The 19,190-nt window shown below is 39.2% G+C and overlaps 1 protein-coding gene and 2 long non-coding RNA genes across 3 annotated transcripts in view; 1 reads left to right on the top strand and 2 right to left on the bottom strand.

Annotated features, from left to right (window-relative positions):
• The window catches only part of Plekha2 (pleckstrin homology domain containing A2), an 86,439-nt gene extending 72,890 nt beyond the window's left edge, over window positions 1–13,549 (bottom strand). The window contains exon 1 of the mRNA XM_048792744.1: window positions 13,410–13,549. The gene's annotated coding sequence lies outside the window, so the exon portion shown is untranslated. The remainder of the gene's footprint in view (window positions 1–13,409) is intronic.
• Window positions 1–19,190, top strand: part of LOC125613202 — an 83,348-nt gene that overhangs the window by 2,363 nt on the left and 61,795 nt on the right. The window lies entirely within an intron of this gene.
• LOC125613201 overlaps window positions 15,898–19,190 on the bottom strand; it is a 40,320-nt gene continuing 37,027 nt past the window's right edge. Inside the window, exon 3 of the long non-coding RNA XR_007343700.1 lies at window positions 15,898–15,990. This is a non-coding gene — a long non-coding RNA (uncharacterized LOC125613201). The remainder of the gene's footprint in view (window positions 15,991–19,190) is intronic.

Below are 19,190 nucleotides of genomic sequence, written 5' to 3'. Positions count from 1 at the left end.
CGTCACGCACGCGAGGCCCTGCCCGGGTCGCCGAGCCCCGGGCAGCAGGTGTCCAAGCCCGGGGAGTCGTAGGAGGGAGGCTAGCTAGAGCGCGCGCTCTTTAACCCCAATCCTTCCCCCCTTGAAGCCCCACCGAGCTACTTCAGCCCGCCCTCACTAGGGTCCTGAGCCCTAAAGTCTTTCTGGGGCTGAGCAGTTAGATTTAGAGTTGGGGTCGAGCGAATAGTAGATTCTTCCGGGTTGTCTTGAATGGGACCCAAGAGCCCAGTGGGCCGTAGCGCTCTTAACTGGGATTATAGGAGCTTTTCAGAGTGTGAGCAAAGAAGCCCCTCCTGCCCTCAGAGCATGTGGATATTCTGGGAAGAAAAGGGGGAAAAAATTTAAAAAAGGAAACAGACAAGTATGCATTACTCAGGTATTGTCCAGGGGGGATCTAAGAGAACTACTGTGCACGATGCCGCCCCGTGTTACCGCATCGGTTCCACACAGCAACCTCTGGGTATCAATCCCGTTTACGATGAGGAAACCGAGACTCCGAGACGTTAAGTAATTTGCCCTGGGTCCTCAATTAGTAAAAGGCAGGTCTGTCGGGTTCTGACACCGCCGGCCTCCCACGTGGGGAGATAGTCACTTAGATATTCCTAAAGCTAGGCGGAAGGACAACATCCGAAGCCTAAATATAGTGGATTCACCTTGGGACAGAGCACCGCGAAATGTCGCTGCTGGGGATTTTGATGCAAATATGGTTAAGTATGTGCGGTAATAAAGAGGCTTCAGGAAAAGGAGGGCAGAAGAGAAGACGACAGTGAAGGCTTGGGAGGGTGGGGGGTGTGTGCAGCTCAGTGGCAGCGCTTGCCTAGCAGCACAGGGTTCTGGGTTCCTCCCCAGCACCGCGGGGGTGATGGGGTAGGTTGTCCAGGACCAGGACTGGATTGAGGAAAGGAAGGAAAGGCCCGTCCGCATCCCAGTATTGAGGCAGACTATAAAAAGACTCCCCGACCCCTGAGCTAAGCAAGTCTTGGGGGAGAGAGGGCCAGGTGAGCCAGGAGGAAGGCAGAACAATCCGCAGCACACACCCCGAAAGCACCAATGATGAAACCACACAAGTTTCCTCTTCCATTTTGATTGCTACAGCGAAAATGAGCCACACCGCTCTCTCAGGTGTGAAAAAAAGACTGTTTGCTTTAGAACATTTTGCTCTGAATGAGAAAGAAAAGGAGGACACAGAAAAAAAAAATTCTAAAACAAATCCATCAACGTTAATATTTGTGTGTGTGCGTGTGTTCGTTCCTGGAGGTTTTTGACAAGCAGCCATATCAAGTTGATAAGGCAGCCATATCAAGTTGAAGAGTATCTTCTCTGACGCAGAATACCTGGAGTTTGAATCCAAGCCTTGGTGCTTATTACCTCTGCTCCCTGGGCCAACTCCTTAAATGTCTCACAGCCTCAGTTTCTACATCTGGGTCGTTATGAATCATCATTTGCAAAGCGTTTAGATTGCTGTTGAACGTGATAGGGCTATATAAGTGTTTTTTTAATTATTGTTTTTAGTGTGGAAAGGAGCACAACTCCTTTTGAGGATTCATACTGGAAACCACCAGTTCTAGTTGAATTTGCTGGGAGCAGCTTATCCAACAAAACCAGCTGTAACTGAAGATTTCTAGTATGAGCGGTGAGGTGAAAGTTTCGGATTTCATGGTATGGTTCCTATTAAAATCCATAAAACTCTACTCCCTGTGGGGCCTGCCTGAATCACTCATTCACAGAGCCACAAATATTTTCTGAGCACTACTGTATTGGATGCCTGGGAGGCAAAGGCAAGGCAAAAAGGCCTTGGATCTCTTTAGGAGGATACAAGTATGACTAGAAGGTCCAGGCAGTCTCTTGCTCTCCTGGAAGTGCCACTGGACTGGCACAAGTGAGTTGTGCTATCAGCATTTAAAAGAGTGAGATGTCCCTATGGGTTCAGTTCTCAAGAAGAAGTTGAACTTTGAAATGAGTCTAAGAGGTCCATTTTGGGGTACAGTTTGACTGTGGTTGGGAAGGGCAAGAACATGGGCCCAGGGGAGGGCAATCAGTGTACTTTGGATTATGCTCATACCTCTCTATTTAGTGCCACTTTTGCCCCAATCAGGGCCTGGCCTCAGAGGACAGTTTATGCAGTGATGTTCACTCCTGCATCCCTGGGTTTTCCAGTGCTTCCTCAGAGGACACTGTACACCCAGATCCTCTAACAGGTACCATAGAGCAGTTGTCAATTGTCCTGCTATAGTTCTTTTGTGCTCTCTTGCATGTGTATTCCCCCTCCTCACACACCCCCCCAACTTTTTTCCTACGGTAAAACACATACACTATAAATGTCACTGTTTTTACCATTTTAAATTTATACGCAGTGGCATTTAGTACATTGACAGTGTTGTGCAACTATCACTATTATCTAGTTCCAGACCATTTCCATCACTCCTAAAGGTGCCCGCATACCCATTAAGTGGTCACACCCTATTCTTATCTTCTCCTGGCTCCTGGTAATTAATAACTTGTTTTCCATCTAATCTGTAGATTTGCCTAAAATTTGATATGTCATATAAGTGGAGTCATACAATATGAGGCCTTTTGGGGTCTAGCTTCTTACTTTTATCATTATTGACACATTTTGAAAGTATTTCCATTATCAGATTTCATGCTTTAATTTTTTTTTTTTTTTAGTACAATAAACAGCTCTGAAAATGTGACTCTGTGGAGAAAGGGATGTCAAAAAAGAGCCTTTCACATCAGCTATTTCAGTCTCCTCGTTGGACCAATGTAAAATGAGATTCAACAGTTTGGTCAAGATTTTGCAACTAGTTAATAGTAGAGCTAGTTCTAGAGTCCAGGAGTCATTACCCCTAGAATCTTCTAATATTGGGTAGGAACTATTCCATGAATGTGGAGACATCTGGCTCAGAACCTAAAAATCTAAACAGAAAGTTTTATCTTCTTTCCTAGCCCATTATATATATATGCTTTATGTCCATTTTCAGTGTTGATGGCTAGTTAACTAGATCACCTAATACCCTCCATTTGTGAGCCAGTGTACCCTTAAGGGAACTGTATTGTTCTTTGTCCTCAGACATACCCATTATATAAGGTTTCATCTTCAGCTGAGACCAGTTAGTTCCATTGGGGAAAGTATGGGACTGAAGAGGCCAAGGTCATTCTTTTGATCCTGATTCAAGCCAGTTAATTTTGCACAGATATAAATTTCTCCAAGGCTACATGTTGCACATCTAATGTTAGCTGGTCATTTTATAAGTAGTTGTTATTGGTTTCATTAGCAAAGTATGAATGGTTCTGCACCATTCATTTCTAGAAAGATTACTCAAACTACCATTATTCTGTTTAGTCTTATTCATTCAGCAATTATATGAACCTGTTACCATTTTTCTCCCATTTCTCCCTTGCATTTACTTGTTTTTCAGGTATTTACTAAATACTAATTGCTTTGCATATATTATCTCATTTAAGCCTTACAATGACACTGAGAGCCAAGTACTATTATTTTCCCCACTATATGGTGATGAAGTGACTGAGGAATAAAGATGAAACCTGAATATAGGCCAGGGCAGCCTGATGTCAGATTTCTGGACCACACTGACGGATGCCATGTTAAGCCTTGTGAAGGATGCAGAAAGACAAACCAAGACTCCTTCCCCTCCATGTTTTTTATACTTATCATTACTTAGAAAATTTATTCCATTTCACCTAGCAATTTCATGTTGAAAAGTGTGTTCCACAGAAAGTTATATGAGTATGTAAATGTAGAGATATATGCACACACTATTATGTATATGTATGTATTCACCGCAGCATTGTTCATAATGATAAAAAATAGAGATCATTCTCATGCTGATGAACAAGGGACTGAATAGGTAAACAATGGAACATCCATGTACTCTTATACTATACCAGTGTTAAAAGAAAATGAGGCTGGGCATGGTGGCCCATGCCTGTAGTCCCAGTGACTCAGGAAGCTGAGACAGGAGGGTTGCAAGATCAAGGCCAACCTCGGCCCTAAGCTGCTTGGTAAGACCATGTCTCAAAAAGGGCAGGGGATGTAGCTCAGTAGTAGAGCACCCCAGGTACAATCTCTAGTACCAAAAGAGAGAGAGAGAGAGAGAGAGAATGAGATCAGCCTGGGAAGTAGTCCAGTGATAGAGCATGTGCTTAGCATGCATGAGGCCCCAGGTTCAATCCTCAGCACAAAAAGAGACAGATGATTATCTATATTAAAAATACTAAATATTTTAAGTTAAAAAAGCTACAAAGCTATATGTATAATGTAATCCTCTTTCTGTAAATAAATATTTACTTACATGTCTTATAACTATTCATGAAAAAGGTCTAAAAGAATACATTCCAAATTGTTAACCACAATTCTCTTAGGGCAGTGTTGGAGAGGTTAGAATAGTAAATTTCACTTCCAACAGATGTGTTTTCTATAATATTTATTGTTTTAAACAAAAAACAGGCATTTTATTTACCAAAAAAAGAAGAAGGGGGCTGGGGTTGTGGCTCAGTAGTAAAGCACGCGCCTTGCATATGTGAGGCACTGGGTTTGATCCTCAGCACCACATAAAAATAAATAAATGTATTGTGACCATCTACAACTAAAAAATATTTTTAAAAAGAAGGATGATTTAAATTTTTAATAAAATCTTAAAGTTCTAGGAGAAAGAAATCACAATGTACCTCAAGGGGCTCCTCCTTTTATTAAGGTGAGGGGCATATGGCATCTGTAGTCCCAGAAATAACTGTCATAATAGCCAGAAACTAATGCAGGCAGAGAGGAGGGAAGAGAGAGAATTCTCTGGGAAGATTATCAGCCAGGCACAGTTGAGAAAATGTTTTCAGGAGATGGCATTCCGGAAGGACCTTGAAGGAAAGGTAAAATGTGGAAAAGTGAAGAGGGGATAAGACTAGGTGAAATCCAGATCAAGAGATTCTCAAGGCAAGGCATGGATGCGTGGGATCTGTCCAGGGAATTGTGGTTAGGGTTTGTCCGGTCCAACTGGAGCACAGGAGGATGTAGGAAGGATTTTCATGGGGAACAGAACAGGAAAGGAAGTAGTTGGAGGATCTTTATTGTTAAGCTGAGCATTCTGTATTTATTACTTTAGACTTCAAGAGCCACTGAAGATTTTTGAGCAAGAAAGGGACACAATCAGAAGTGAATAAGCAGCAATTCCATCGTTAGTGACTGCCAAATAATTGCACTCTAGCATTCTGGTCTGTGTCACTGATTAGCGGAATAACCAGATACCAGTTACTTTACCTCGCATATTCCTATGAAATGTGGAAGGCGGTGATAACAGAGGACTATCACATACCATTGTTTGGGGATCAAATGAATGAATTAATGCTTTTGCAGCACATATTAAGTGCTGAGGATGTCTGCTAAATTTTAAAAATCAGTATAAGGGGCCCGGCTTTGTGGTCAAGCACTTTTCTAGCATGAGTAAGACCTTGGGTTCCATAGCATCACAAAATATAAATAAATAAAATATTCAGTATCGTGCCTTTAGATTAAAATCTTTGTATCTCATTCTGAAACTTTCATTACAAAGAACTAACTTCTTTTTTCATACCCTCAGAGGAATAGACTCTTTCACAGGTGGAAGAATTGAGGTTGTAAAGAGAGAAAGCCAGTCTCAAAATCACATAGCCAGTCATGATCTGAATCCATGAACTCTGAATCATTGTGCAGTGATCCCTACCCCCAAACCCCCAGGGCTAGCTCTTAGGTCAAATTCTCAGAGCCTTGAGAGTAGAGAAAATATGGGAAGTGGAAGACACTTCGGAAATTTCTGTTTATAGGATAAGAGAAACAGCATTAAGGGACAGGAATAAAGTAAGATCACAATAGATAAAACTTTGGTGAACACCTGGAAATGTGTATTTAAAATCAAATGTAAAATATAAACAGGAGATATATATGTATACACACACACACACACACACACACACACGCATACATCCATACATATATACGCCAAATTTTTTTCCTAGCAACAAAGTTTGGAAAACATTGCTATATTGCTAAGTCTGACACTAACATAAACCTCAGAACTGAGTGTGTATCCTGTCTCCAGAAATAACAGTCTGCTGGTCAAATGCACCATTCCTATTGATTCATGCTGATGGCATTGTTTTTCCGTCAGATTGAATAAGTGCAGTGCACCACTAGGATTCCTGAATCCACAGCAATACCCTGTGATTCTATGGGAAAAACCAAGCCTTCCCAGATCAAAGTGAGAGAATGAATAGGTATCTTAGATTTTTGAATCCCTGACCATGTTTTAGCACTATATTTGACTTTATTTTTGCACAGACCGATTACATAATTCACTTCCTCAGCATTGAACCCACATGGGGGTTACTATCAGTAAACACTTCTGGGTGAACATAGTCAAAAATATACCCAGTATATGCCTGTGAACATTAGTGAAGCGCACTAAGTTTTACATCACTGATTCTAAACACAAGCAGACCATTATAAAACATAGAAAACAAAGGAAAGCAAAAAGAATGTGTGGAATTATGCCCTTCCATTATTATTAATGGGCGATATATGCTTCTATCTGTATGTTTTCACCAAAACTCGTGTTAGAATTTAATCCTCATTGTGAGATATTAGGAGGTAGGACCTTTAAGAGGTGACTGAGAAGAGTTCTCATGACTAGATGAATTCATTAATGACTTAATGAATTCATGGGTTATCTTGAGAGTAGATCTATTATAAAAGCCAGTTTAGCTCTGTCTCTTGTAGGTATGTGCCTCTCTTGCTATGTGATGCCCTGGGCTGCCTTGGGACTCACCAGTAAGAAGGTCTTAATCAGATGTGGCCCCTCAATAAGGACCTTCCGGTCTCCAGAATCATGAACTTAATGAACTTTTATTCTTTGTCATTTATTCAGTCTGTAATATTCAGTTATAGCAACAGAAAACAGGCTAATTAATACATATACATACAGCATAAAGGACAAAGGTACAAAAGATAAACAGCGAAAAGCAGCTATCCCCTATTTTCCCCAATCATATCGTTCTCAGAGATCATTTTTGTGTGTTTGATAACAAATATTCAGTTTTGCAAGGATGTAACCTAAAAATGCTCTGCATAATTATCTGAGTGGTCAGCACAGTAGGCAGTGTTTTTAAATCTTTTTTATTTTCAAAGTGGCCCTTGTTTTCTGGTGAACTGTTTCATGTGGTTTTGCTGGTAGGAGTGGCGGTCTCTGGGAAGGAGATCACCCATGAGGTAACAAGAGCAGATTTCATGATTCACCCATGCTCTTTTTGTGTTTTATATTGTGTGCATTGTGTATTTTTCTTAATAAAAATGATCTTAATTGATGTTCATAAGGATGATATAAAAAGTTTGTGAAATGTAAAATCGTATAAATTAAAAATATTGTACTATGATGAGAAAAACCACAATGAGGTAATCACATCTATAGAATGGCTAAAATAAAAAATAATGACAATACCAGATGCTGGAGAGGATGCAGATAAACTGGATCATGGCCTATTGCAGGTAGAAATATAAAAGAATATAGTTTTCTGGAAAATTTTATCAATTTCTTTTAAAAATGAAACATACAACTATCATATGACCCAGCAATTACACACTTGGGAATTAGTCCAGAGAAATGAGGGCCTATGGTCACATAAAAACCTGTAACTGAATGTTTCTGGAAGCTTTAGTCATAATAATCCCAAATCATAAACAACCCACATGTCCTTCAACTCTTGGATAATTAGACAAAATGTATACCCATACCGTGAAATACTACTCAGCTATAGAAGGGAACTATACAACAACATGGATGAATAGTCAGAGAATTATGCTGAATGAAAAACAATCAAAAGGTCACATGTTGCATGATTCCATTTATATAACACTTGAAATGGTGAAATAGAGACTAAATAGTATTTACCAAGGGTTAAGAAAGGGCTAAAAGGTATGGGGAGTGGGTATGGCTACCAAAGCACACAGGGATCTCTGTGCTGATGGACATGTTCTGTGTCTTAGCTGGATGTGATATCATACTATCATTTGCAAGGTAATCCCACTGGAGGAAATTGGGCAAAGGGTGCATAGGACCTCTCTGAGTCTTTTTTCCTCCCCCAGTACTAGAGATGAAACCCAGGGTCTCACTCCTAGGCAAGTCCTCTAACACCAAACTACACCCCCTGCCCTGAATGATTTCATATAATTGAATACGAAACTATAATTATTTCTAAATTAAAAGATTGATTTTTAAAAAGCATTTTAAAGCTAAAAGAATTGTGAGTTTTGTGCTTAAGTAGAAGTAATCAGTTTTTTAAAAGTACTTGCAGATTCCTTGGAAAGCTGGGAATGGAACCACCATTTGACCCAGCTATACCCCTTCTTGGACTATTCCCTAAAGACCTTAAAAGAGCGTACTATAAGGATACTGCTACAACGATGTTCATAGCAGCACAATTCACAATAGCTAGACTGTGGAACCAACCTAGATGCCCTTCAATAGATGAATGGATAAAAAAAAAATGCGGCATTTATACACAATAGAGTATTACTCTGCACTAAAAAATGACAAAATCATGGAATTTGCAGGGAAATGGATGGCACTAGAGCAGATTATGCTAAGTGAAGCTAGTCAATCCCCAAAAAACAAATGCTAAATGTCATCTTTGATATAAGGAGAGCAACTAAGAACAGAATAGGGAGGAAGAGCATGAGAAGAAGATCACCATTAAACAGGGACGAGAGGTGGGAGGGAAAGAGAGAGAGAAGGGAAATTGCATGGTAAAGGAAGGAGACCCTCATTGTTATACAAAATTACATATAAGAGGAAGTGAGGGGAAAGGGGAAAAAAAACAAGAGAGAGAAATGAATTACAGTAGATGGGGTAGAGAGAGAAGATGGGAGGGGAGGGGAGGAGAGGGGAGGGGGAATAGTAGAGGATAGGAAAGGCAGTAGAATACAACAGACACTAGTATGGCAGTACGTAAAAAAGTGGATGTGTAACCGATGTGAATCTTCAATATGTATACGGGGTAAAAATGGGAGTTCATAATCTGCTTGAATCAAATGTATGAAATATGATGTCAAGAGCTTTGTAATGTTTTGAACAACTAATAATAAAAAAAATAAAAATAAATAAAAAATAAAACCTCTTTGGGAAAGCTGAAAAAAAAAAAGTAACTTGCAGAGAAACATATTTCTTTAACCCTAGGTAACTGAGGCATCATTACTTATAAACTTCAGAACTGATTAAGCACAGTTTCCAATATTGTTGCTAACAGTACAGTCGGCCTTCCATGTCTGCAACTTCTTTGTGAATTCGACCAACTATGCACTGAAAAAATATTTTTAAATTCTGTCTGTACTGAACATACACAGACTTTCTTCTTCATAATTCCTTAAACTATACAATTTAACAAATACTTCCATAGCATTTAGATCATATTATGTGTTATCAGTAATCTAGAGATGGTTTAAAGTATATGGGAAGTTGTAGGTTATATACAAATACTATGCCATTTCACATCAGGGACTCAAGCATTCAGGGACCTTGTTATCTGAGGATAATTCTGGAACTAATCTCCCAAGAACACTAAAGAACACCTATACTTAAATTGGGGTGAACTAATTATTTTTTAGTGATGAAAAGCAATGCTTCATTCCTCTCCCACTTCTACTGCTACAGTCCCTATTACAGAGATGCCCCATGAACATTCCCATTGCCCTTTGGGCATGTAGCCACTTCCAACCATTTGTCTGCCTTCCTTAAAAAGAAATACTTGGAGAAACTCCACCAGAACCCCATCTGGTATTCAAGAAAGTCACTTCCCTGAGGATACACATCGGGGTTGATTAGATCATTCCAGTTACTGTAAAACTCTTTTACAGCTCTCCCCTACATGCAGGAGGTGACAAGCAAGCATTGCAGAAGTTCGTTAGAATAAAGCTTGTAATTATATGTTCCTGAGTACACTATGAGTCAAATCATGGCCACTGAAATGTAACAACATATTCTTGAAATAGTTCAGCCATGAGGTCTAGGGGCTGGTTTATTTTCGTTACTCCAATTTAAGCTCTTGTACTATGACCCTGTAACTACCACCCAATTCAGAGTAGATGGGTGGCATGGTGAGGTACAAAGAACTTTAGGTTAGGAATTCCCTGAGATTGGAGGTGTGATGGTGCCTACCTTTCTATTGTTCAAAGTCATAAAGGTTCTGAAATACAGGAAATGAGTAGTTATGAGTAAGAATGTCAGTAAGAGAAGGGTATCAAGCAGTGTTCTTCAAACTTTTTCTTACCTACATCCAGTAAAAAATGCTGAAAAACTATGTGTGCCTTCACATATGTTTATGTTGGCGTTCACATCTTCTAATGGTAGACTTCAGTGTTTGTAAAGGATGTATTTTGCGGATTGTTAGCATGGCGAGTTTTAAAATAAAACTGTTGTATCACTCTGATAAATGTACCCATTAGAATATAAGTACCATAGTCATTTGATACCATCATTCATTTTTAAAAATGAACAAGTAATTCTTTGACAGCCAAAAATGTTAAATCATTCCCTTTCCTCCTTGAAGTACACTTTTCTCTAAAGAATTATATTAAAATGTCAGATATTTTGATGCTTGGACATCTTTCATTGATTGCCCTGCCATTTTTCTGAAACAAAAATGCATATGTAAATTGATTTTACAATTTAAAAAATTATCCTGTACCCATAAGGCTTTCAGTGTTAAAACATTTTTTGAGACTAAGCCATCATGACAATTATGAATAATAAGATAAATATATATTTTATTGATCTTTGAGCATGAAACAGTAAAATAGTATTGGAAATTATTTCCTTAATGAGATGGATAAAGATGAAATTTTAAATGTAGGGATATTATGTATTTACATATACAGATATATGTAATGAGTTTAAGTATCCATCCACTAACATTACTCATTGAAAGAATGAGTTTAGTATCCATACTATTCCTATTTCTCATTTTTCTGACGCTCTGAGAAACCTTGTTCATATTAATAAATAGATAGAACTGGAAGAATTTTTGTTATAAGGATGTCCAGGAAGGGAAAAAGGGAAGGAAAAAGGGAACATAACCTAAAAGGGTTTATGTCTTCAGAAGGGAGCCGGGAATAACTAAATCCCTCATGGATGCAAGTCCTATGTGAAGGTCTCTGGCCAGTCTACCTTTGCCCAGGAACCTGAAATTTACTTTTCAGCAGCACCTTGCTTAGCAATGCCATTCAATTCTTAGACCTCCTTCATGTTACATGATGACAGATATCAATCAGTTATCTTCTTCCAAAAATTATTCCATGGGGGAGGCTGTGCATGTGTTGGGGCAAAAGATATATAGGAATTCTCCCTACTTTATATTGTGCTGCAAACCCAAAACTGTTCTTAAAAAAGTAAAGTATGTCTTATAAACAAAGATTATTCTGCTGATCTATCAGTGGACCAGCTTTATGGAAAGCAATACATGATGAAATGATTTGTCTCAGTTATAAAAGCCTTTTACTTTCTCAAAACACAGATATTTCTAATTGTCCCTTATCTTGATCCTGGAGGTTTTTACAACCCAGGGCAAGGCCTGGCTTTCTTTCTCTCTTTTCTTTTTATAAACCAGAGAGAGGCCTAGTGTTCAAGGGGAGATGGGAGAGCGGAGACCCAGTGTAAAACCAGCCCCCGCTTTATCTCAGGCAGATCTAGACACTGATTCCACTAAAACAGTGTGCTCTCTGCTTACCCGCTATTGAAACACCATTGGCAGAAGGTGGTTTAAAAGGAACTACTTTAAATGCATGGAATTGTAATTCAGATTTTTAGTTATTTGCTCTTTGTCTGAAATTCACATTTAACTGGGTGTCCAGTATCTACCTGGCAAGCCTATCTAATCCACATAATTCTTTTTTAAAGGTGAGAAAAACTGAGACCTAAACAGGATAAAGAACCTGACCAAGGGAGCTTTCCCGTCTCCCTCTACCTAATTCTCAAATGCAGTATTACTTTCTTACCTTTCATCAGTACTGTCCATTTTTATGTCCCCACCACCACCTGTTCTCCATCTTTCTTACCAAAAGCAAAAATGGAAGCAGAAGCAACAAAAACATGACATCATGAAAGAAGAAGGACTTTTATAGAAACCAGCACAATCAAAAGGGCTTAAGAGAAGCAGAGGGAGCAAATGGGTACAGTGTGGACAAAACCCCTCTATCCTGTCATCTCAGAAACAGGGGCTGTGGGTTGGAGATGTAGCTCAGGGGTGGAACACTTGCCTTGCATGCATAAGACCCTGGGTTCAATGAGGAATGAAATCCTGTCATTTGCAACAAAATGGGTGGAACTAGGGGACATTATTGGTAAATCAAATAAGCCAGACACAAAAAGACCAGAACCACATGCTCTTTCTCATATGTAGAAACTAAAAGAGATTGACCCGAATGTAGAATAGTGATTACTAGAGATTGGGAAGGGTATGTGTGGAGGAGGGTAGGGAAAGGGAAGTTGGATTTGTTCAGTGCACCCTGAATGCACGTATCTAAGTATCACACTGAAACCCATTATTCTGTATAATTAATACATGTTAATAAAAAATAAAACAATTGTGTAGGGCTAGGGTGTAGTTCAGTGGTAGAATGCTTACCTAGCATGTGTGAGGCCCTGAGTTCAAATCCCCATGTTCAAAAACAATAAATAATTATTTTCAAAATAATAAGTAAGTAAAAAAATAGACATTGTGGGGCCAGAATGTAACTCAATGATAGAGTGCGTGCTTAGCATGCTTGAGGCCCTACGTTCCATCTCCAGCATCCAAACAAGTAGAAGTTAAAAAAGGAGGGGGAGCAGAGATTTCTTTAAGCACAGAAACTAAATTGATACAAAATTTGTGAATATTCTTCTGTATAGTCTACTCCACAGATACAAAATTTTAAAGTATTATTCAAATCATCCAACTATATTTCTCATGTTTGGTGCTCTTATGAGCTGTTCCTTAGGAAAAGTACAGACTGAACCTTCCCTTTTTTTCCCCTTCCCTTCCCCCTTCAGTTCCTACTTACTACCACTGCCCTCTCTCACTCTCCTCTCATCTCCCAGGCACCAAAAATAATTTGAATTTCAAGCCTTTTTTTGGCCTTCCTGTGGGTGTGGGAGGGCCCTCCTTTGGGGATTGTTCTGGATCTCATTGGCTTCATCTGTAATTTGGCAAAATCCCAGTCTGCCTCCTGCCCCCAACCCCACCACCTCCTTTTCTCAATACTAGGCAATTCAGATCCCTCACCCCCCAGCAACCTTCTCTACCCAGTTCTTAGGATAACCAAAGTGACCAGAGCCCCCCAGGGGGCCTCCACTTACCCAACCCCTGGCTTTGGAAGAACCGGGCTCTCTGCACAAAGGTAGGCAGCTCTGTAGCAGCCAGTGGCAGCCACCTCCCCTGACAGTGACAAAGGACAAGGTGACTGCACAAAAGAGGAAGGCAAAATGTGTGCTTTTGGTTCAGGAGACACAAGCCAAGTTCCTGTTTCAAAGACTAGAGCTTAAAAAAACTGATGAAGTTCAGAGAGTGGGGTGTGTGTGCTTTTCCTCTCCCCAGCTCACCCATGTGATTCGCCTGGCTGTCCTCTGGGAAACAGGATCTTCCTTTCTTAAAAAAAAAAAAAAAAAATGTTTGGACCTGCCCACCCCAGCAAGTCCCATCCCCAACGGGTTTCTTGGTCCTTCCTGAGCCAGTGTCTTGAAACACTGGTACATTTTTGTTACTAACAAGAAAAAGGAAAGGAGGAGGATAAAGTAAGAAAAAGGAAAAGCACTGCATGTCTAAGAGTTTTCTGTGGTTTGGAGCAGAGGGAGGAGATAAAGGGTAACTGACCAAGGATGAAGAGCCAGTTTCAGGCAGGTTCCCCTGTAACAGATAGACAGAGCCTCTACCTTGACTTCTGCAGAGACTAGACCACTGAGCCCACAGAGGGTAACCTCCTGTGATGCTCAGCCAAAAAAAAAAAAAAACAACAACAACAAAAACTCATCTCTTTGGTTTCATAGTACTTTATTTTATTTATTTTTAGTTATACATGACAATAGAATGTATTTTGGCAGAATATACAAACATAAAGTATAACTTATTCTATTAGGTTCCCACTTTTATACATAATGTGGAGTTAGAAGGCTAGGATAGTTATGACCATTTAATTCTACTGTCCTTCCTATTCCCCTCTTCCCTCCCCTCCCTCTGTTACACCCTGTCCAGTCCAATCTATTTCTATTATTCTCCTCCCCAACCTCCTCTATTTGGGGTTAGCATCCACAAATCAGAGAGAACATTTGGTCTTTGTTTTTTGGGGGGGATTGGCTTATTTCACTTAGCATGATAGTCTCCAGCTCCCCATTTACTGGAAAATGCCATAATTTCATTCTTCTCTATGGCTGACCAATATTTCATTCTCTATATATACCACATTTTCTTTACCCATTCATCCATTGAAGGACACCTAGATTGTTTCCATAGTTTGGCTATTGTGAGTTGAGTTGCTATAAATATGGATGTGGCTGCATCATTGTAGTATGCTGATTTTAAGTTCTTTGGGTATAAACTGAGGAGTGGGATAACTAGGTCAAATGATGGTTCCATTCCACGTTTTCTAATGAATCTCCATATGGCTTTCCATAGTGGTTGCTCCAATTTGCAGTCCAACCAACAATGTATATAAGAGTACCTTACTCCCCACATCCTCACCAACATTTTTGTTACTTTTATTCTTTATAACTGCCATTCTGACTGGAATAATTTACATTTCTCTAATTGCTATAGATATTGAACATTTTTTCTTATATTTTTTGATCATTCAAATTTCTTCTGTGAAGTGTTTGCTGTTCAGTTCTTTTGCCTATTTATTGATTGAGTCATTTATTTTCCTGGTGTTAAGTTTTTTTAGTTCTTTGTATATGTACTGGAGGTGAAGATTTTTCCAAATCTGTAGGATCTCTGTACACATTCCTGGTCGTTTCCTTTGCTGGGAAGAAGCTTTTCAGATTGATACCATCCCATTTATTGATTCTTGATTTTACTTCTTGGCATTAGGAGTTTGTTGAGGAATTTGGTTCCCAGGCCAACATGTTGGAGAGTTGGGCCTACTTTTTCTTCTAGTAAGTGCAGAATCTCTGGTCTAATGCCTAAATCTTTGATCCACTTAGAGTTGAGTTTTGTGCAGGGTGAGATATATAGGGTTCAATTTCATTCTATTACATATGATTTCCAGTTTTCCCAGCACCATTTGTTGAAGAGGCCATCTTTTCTCCATATGCTTATGGTGTCTTTGTCTAAGATGAGATAACTGTATTTATTTGGTTGTGTCTCCGTGTCTTCTATTCTGCTTCATTGGTCTTCATGTCTGTCATGAAATTCGTCTGGAAAAATATGAGGCCCAGATTAGCCAAAGCAATCCTTAGCACAAAAAGTGATGCAGGAGGCATCACAATACCAGACCTTAAATTATACTACCAAGCTATAGTAACAAAAACAGCATGGTATGGCACCAAAACAGACATGAAGACCAATGGCTTCACAGTACTTGTGCATTCCTCTATTGGGGCAGTTTTCTTTTATTAAAATAGATGCAATAATGACTAACACACAATGCCATTGTGAAAAATAAATAAAGTCAGAGTGTCTAATATAGTGCCTGACATACAGTAGGTATGTGTATTTACACAAATAACACCACTCTAAATGTCTTGTTCATTTTATAGCCCCTCTACCTAGGATAATACCTGGAATACAGTAGATATTCAATATTTATCTGTTGAATTAATTCATCAATTAATTAGTTCTTGGTCTCACCCTTACCCTGGACTTGTTTTAAGGGTTAAGGTTCCAAAATCCAAACTCTGAACAAGAGTAGCCAGACCCAAAATGGATAAAATGCCTATATTCTTCTTCCTAGAAATACCAAAGAGAATTTTTTTTCAGTTAATGCACAGAGGGAAAAGATTAGGGAGCACAGATTCTGGAGTTGTTGGTATTTCTGAGTCTATTGCAGAAACGTGGCATGTTCAAATTAAAGCCAGATTCCAAGGTGCTATTTATATTCAAAACACTTTTTAAAAGCAGAGAACATCAGTCTTCCTAATGCCCTTTAAGTAGGGAAGAAGGAAAGGCATCCTGAAAGATGGAGAGAGAGGGAAGACGAAGAGGGGGAAAGAAGGACAAGAAAGAAGGGGATGAGGGGGAGGGAAAGAGGGAAGGAGTAAGGGAGGGAAAGGGGAAGGAAGGAAGAAGACAGGGACAGAGAAAACACAGAAAGCTGGAAGGTGGAGTTCAAAGGAGGCACATGGAGATCCCAGTTAATTAAGATCGATTGAACACATAATGTTATCCCAGCTGCCTCTTAACCCTCCACTAAAGTGACAATAAATGAGAAGAAGGGACATAAACACTCAAGACAAAGAGAATGTGAAAACATCAACTGCCAACAGAAATTTTAAATGTTTGAGAAACACATGTAATAAATAAGTGGAAACAAATCTCCTCAACCTGGCTGAGTTGGGAGCAAAGCAGCTGTTTTGCATCTCCAAAACCTAGACAGCCTTAGGGATTAGATCACCAGGAACCTGTCAAAAGGGTGAGAGGAGGTGGAGATTTGGGCGGGGCTGAAAACAGGAAGACTGAAGGCTTGCCTGAGGAGGTGAGGAGGAAGGTGACTGAGAGGTTAGTCAGGAAAGGATCAGGGCTTAGAACTCTGGGTCCACACAGGACAAAAAACAGATGATTTACTGACTTTAGGGGTATGGAGTCATCCAATACCTGGATACTGAATGCACCACCCCTCCCCCATTTCCCTGTCCCAACTTGACTGGAAGATCCTGAAAAAGGTTTATACCTTCCCAGCTTCCGTCCCCAGGTAGGAGTGTGGAAGAGTGGCCTCCTGGGAAACTGTCAGTTCAAGAGAAAAACCTGTACAGAAGCAGATCTGTGTCTCTCAGTGCCATGCACGTAGTGCGGCCCACCTGTCTTAACCCCTCGTGTGTACTCAACACTTTCAAACTAGCTTTGGGCATCTCTCATAAATGCCTACCAACCAACAAGAGCCATCGAATATTCCAGGCTCTTGTTGGAATCCTTCAACAGACCCAGACAAACAAATGGGGGGAAAAGGAGAACTTAGAAGAAACAGAGACAGTGCAGGGAGAGAGAAAAATAAAACTACTATCATATTGAAGTGAGATATTTCACTCGCTCTAAAATGATAATTTGGGGGTGGAAACACAGCTCAGTGGTAGAGCACATGCCTAGCATGCTCAAGCCTGGGTTCAATTCCCAGCAGTGCAAAAAAATAAAATAATGATAATTTTAAAAATATACACATCAGAAGCTAGAAGAATAGATTTTGAATATTTTCCCCATAAAGATATGGTAAATGTTTGAGGAGATAAATACATGTAACCTGAGCTAAACATCACGTAGTGTTCAATAAATACATACTATTTTTGTTTTTATTAGTTTAAAATAAATTTCAAAATATATATGTATGTGAATATATATACGTGTATTGGTGTATGTATATTTATATATGCATGTATGTAAATATAACTCAGGAATATATATATATATGTATTTTATATATGTGTGTGTATATATATCTATATCTATATATAGATATATATACACACACACATCTCAGGATGCTTCTTAGAACATTCAGAGAATAAGAAATAACTCATGGAGGTTAACAAATAAAATGACAGAAAATAATTTAATGGGGAGCTGGGGTTGGGCTCAGTGGTAGAGCAATTGCTTAGCATGGGTGAAACACTAGGTTTGATCCTCTGCACCACATATAAATAAATGAACAAAATAAAGGTCCATCAACGTCTAAAAATTTTTTTAAAAGATTTAATGGGTCAGTTAAAAGATGAAGTTGAGGAAATCTATCAGAGACAAAAATTGATAAGTAGGAAAAATGAAAAAAAAAATGGTACAAAAAGTGGACACAAATCCAAGAGGTGCAGCTAATTGTTGAAGATAATAAATAAGAGAAATGTCAGCTAAATGAGAGTTTCAAAAAGAGAAAATAAAGACACTAAGTCAAGATAGAATCCCAGAACTGAAGTATATCAGTTTCCACATTATATTATAAGGGCTCCCTGAGTGCCCCACACAGTAAATGAAATCAGACATTTCAGAACTCCAGGGATGCAGGGAAGATCCCCAAAGCTGCCAAGCAGAAAGACACAGGCCACCTTTGAGAGAAGTCATCAGAATTTATCGGACTTCTAAAAAGCAGACATGAAATCTGAAAAAACATTTAAGGAAAATGATTTGCGATTGTCTTTCAGATGAAGGCAACAAGTGAAGCAAGGAACTATTTTGTTGCTGCTGTTGTTACAAGCCTTGTAGTGCTATTGGATTTTTTAAACTGTGTGCATTTGTTGCTTCTATAATGATAAGCTTAAAGCCCATAAAACATGCTTTTGAGTTCTGTTCCTCCTAGCAGCTCCTGCTCTATCATGCTATAGGGTCTCGGTTTCTTGTATGTCAAGTAAGGGGACCCCCCAAGCCCTCGTTTTCTCAAAGTGGATATTAATCAGCATCAATCTACAGAATCTCCCTAGACTGGTTTCCTTCTGAACTCCTGGACTTGATGTCTCCCATTTTTCCCACAATAATTATAATACTTATTTAATCACAGGGTAAACTGGAAGAGACTTGGGGACATCTTTAAGCAGTTAAAATGAAATTTTTATTTGATTTATTAAGAATGGTATTAATGCCTTTTTATATAAAAGAGACTGAATGTAAAGTGTTTCCAAGAAGTGCCATCTAGGAAACAATTAAGCTTTGCCAGACACCAAATCTGCTGGCACCTTGATCTTGGGCTTCTCAGTTTCCAGAACTGTAAGTAATAAACTTCTATTGCTTATTTCCCAGTCTAAAGTATTCATCCTGAAAGCCCATCAGTGAGACCATCAGTAAGGTGTTAGTTGTGTTCCCTGCTGAGCATGAGGGCAACTCATCTGCCTGACAAGCAGAGGGAGGCCTGTTTTGATGATGGCCCTGCAGGGCACAGTCTCACAGAAGGGATGAGTTTACTTTAAAAAAAATAATAATTATATATATATATATATTTTTTTAAAAAATAA

The sequence above is a fragment of the Marmota marmota genome, unplaced genomic scaffold (assembly GCF_001458135.2).
Source record: "Marmota marmota marmota unplaced genomic scaffold, marMar, whole genome shotgun sequence".
Classification (NCBI taxonomy): Eukaryota; Metazoa; Chordata; class Mammalia; order Rodentia; family Sciuridae; genus Marmota; species Marmota marmota.
Note: the sequence above shows the minus strand (reverse complement) of the source record. Positions and strands in the feature narration are given on the sequence as shown.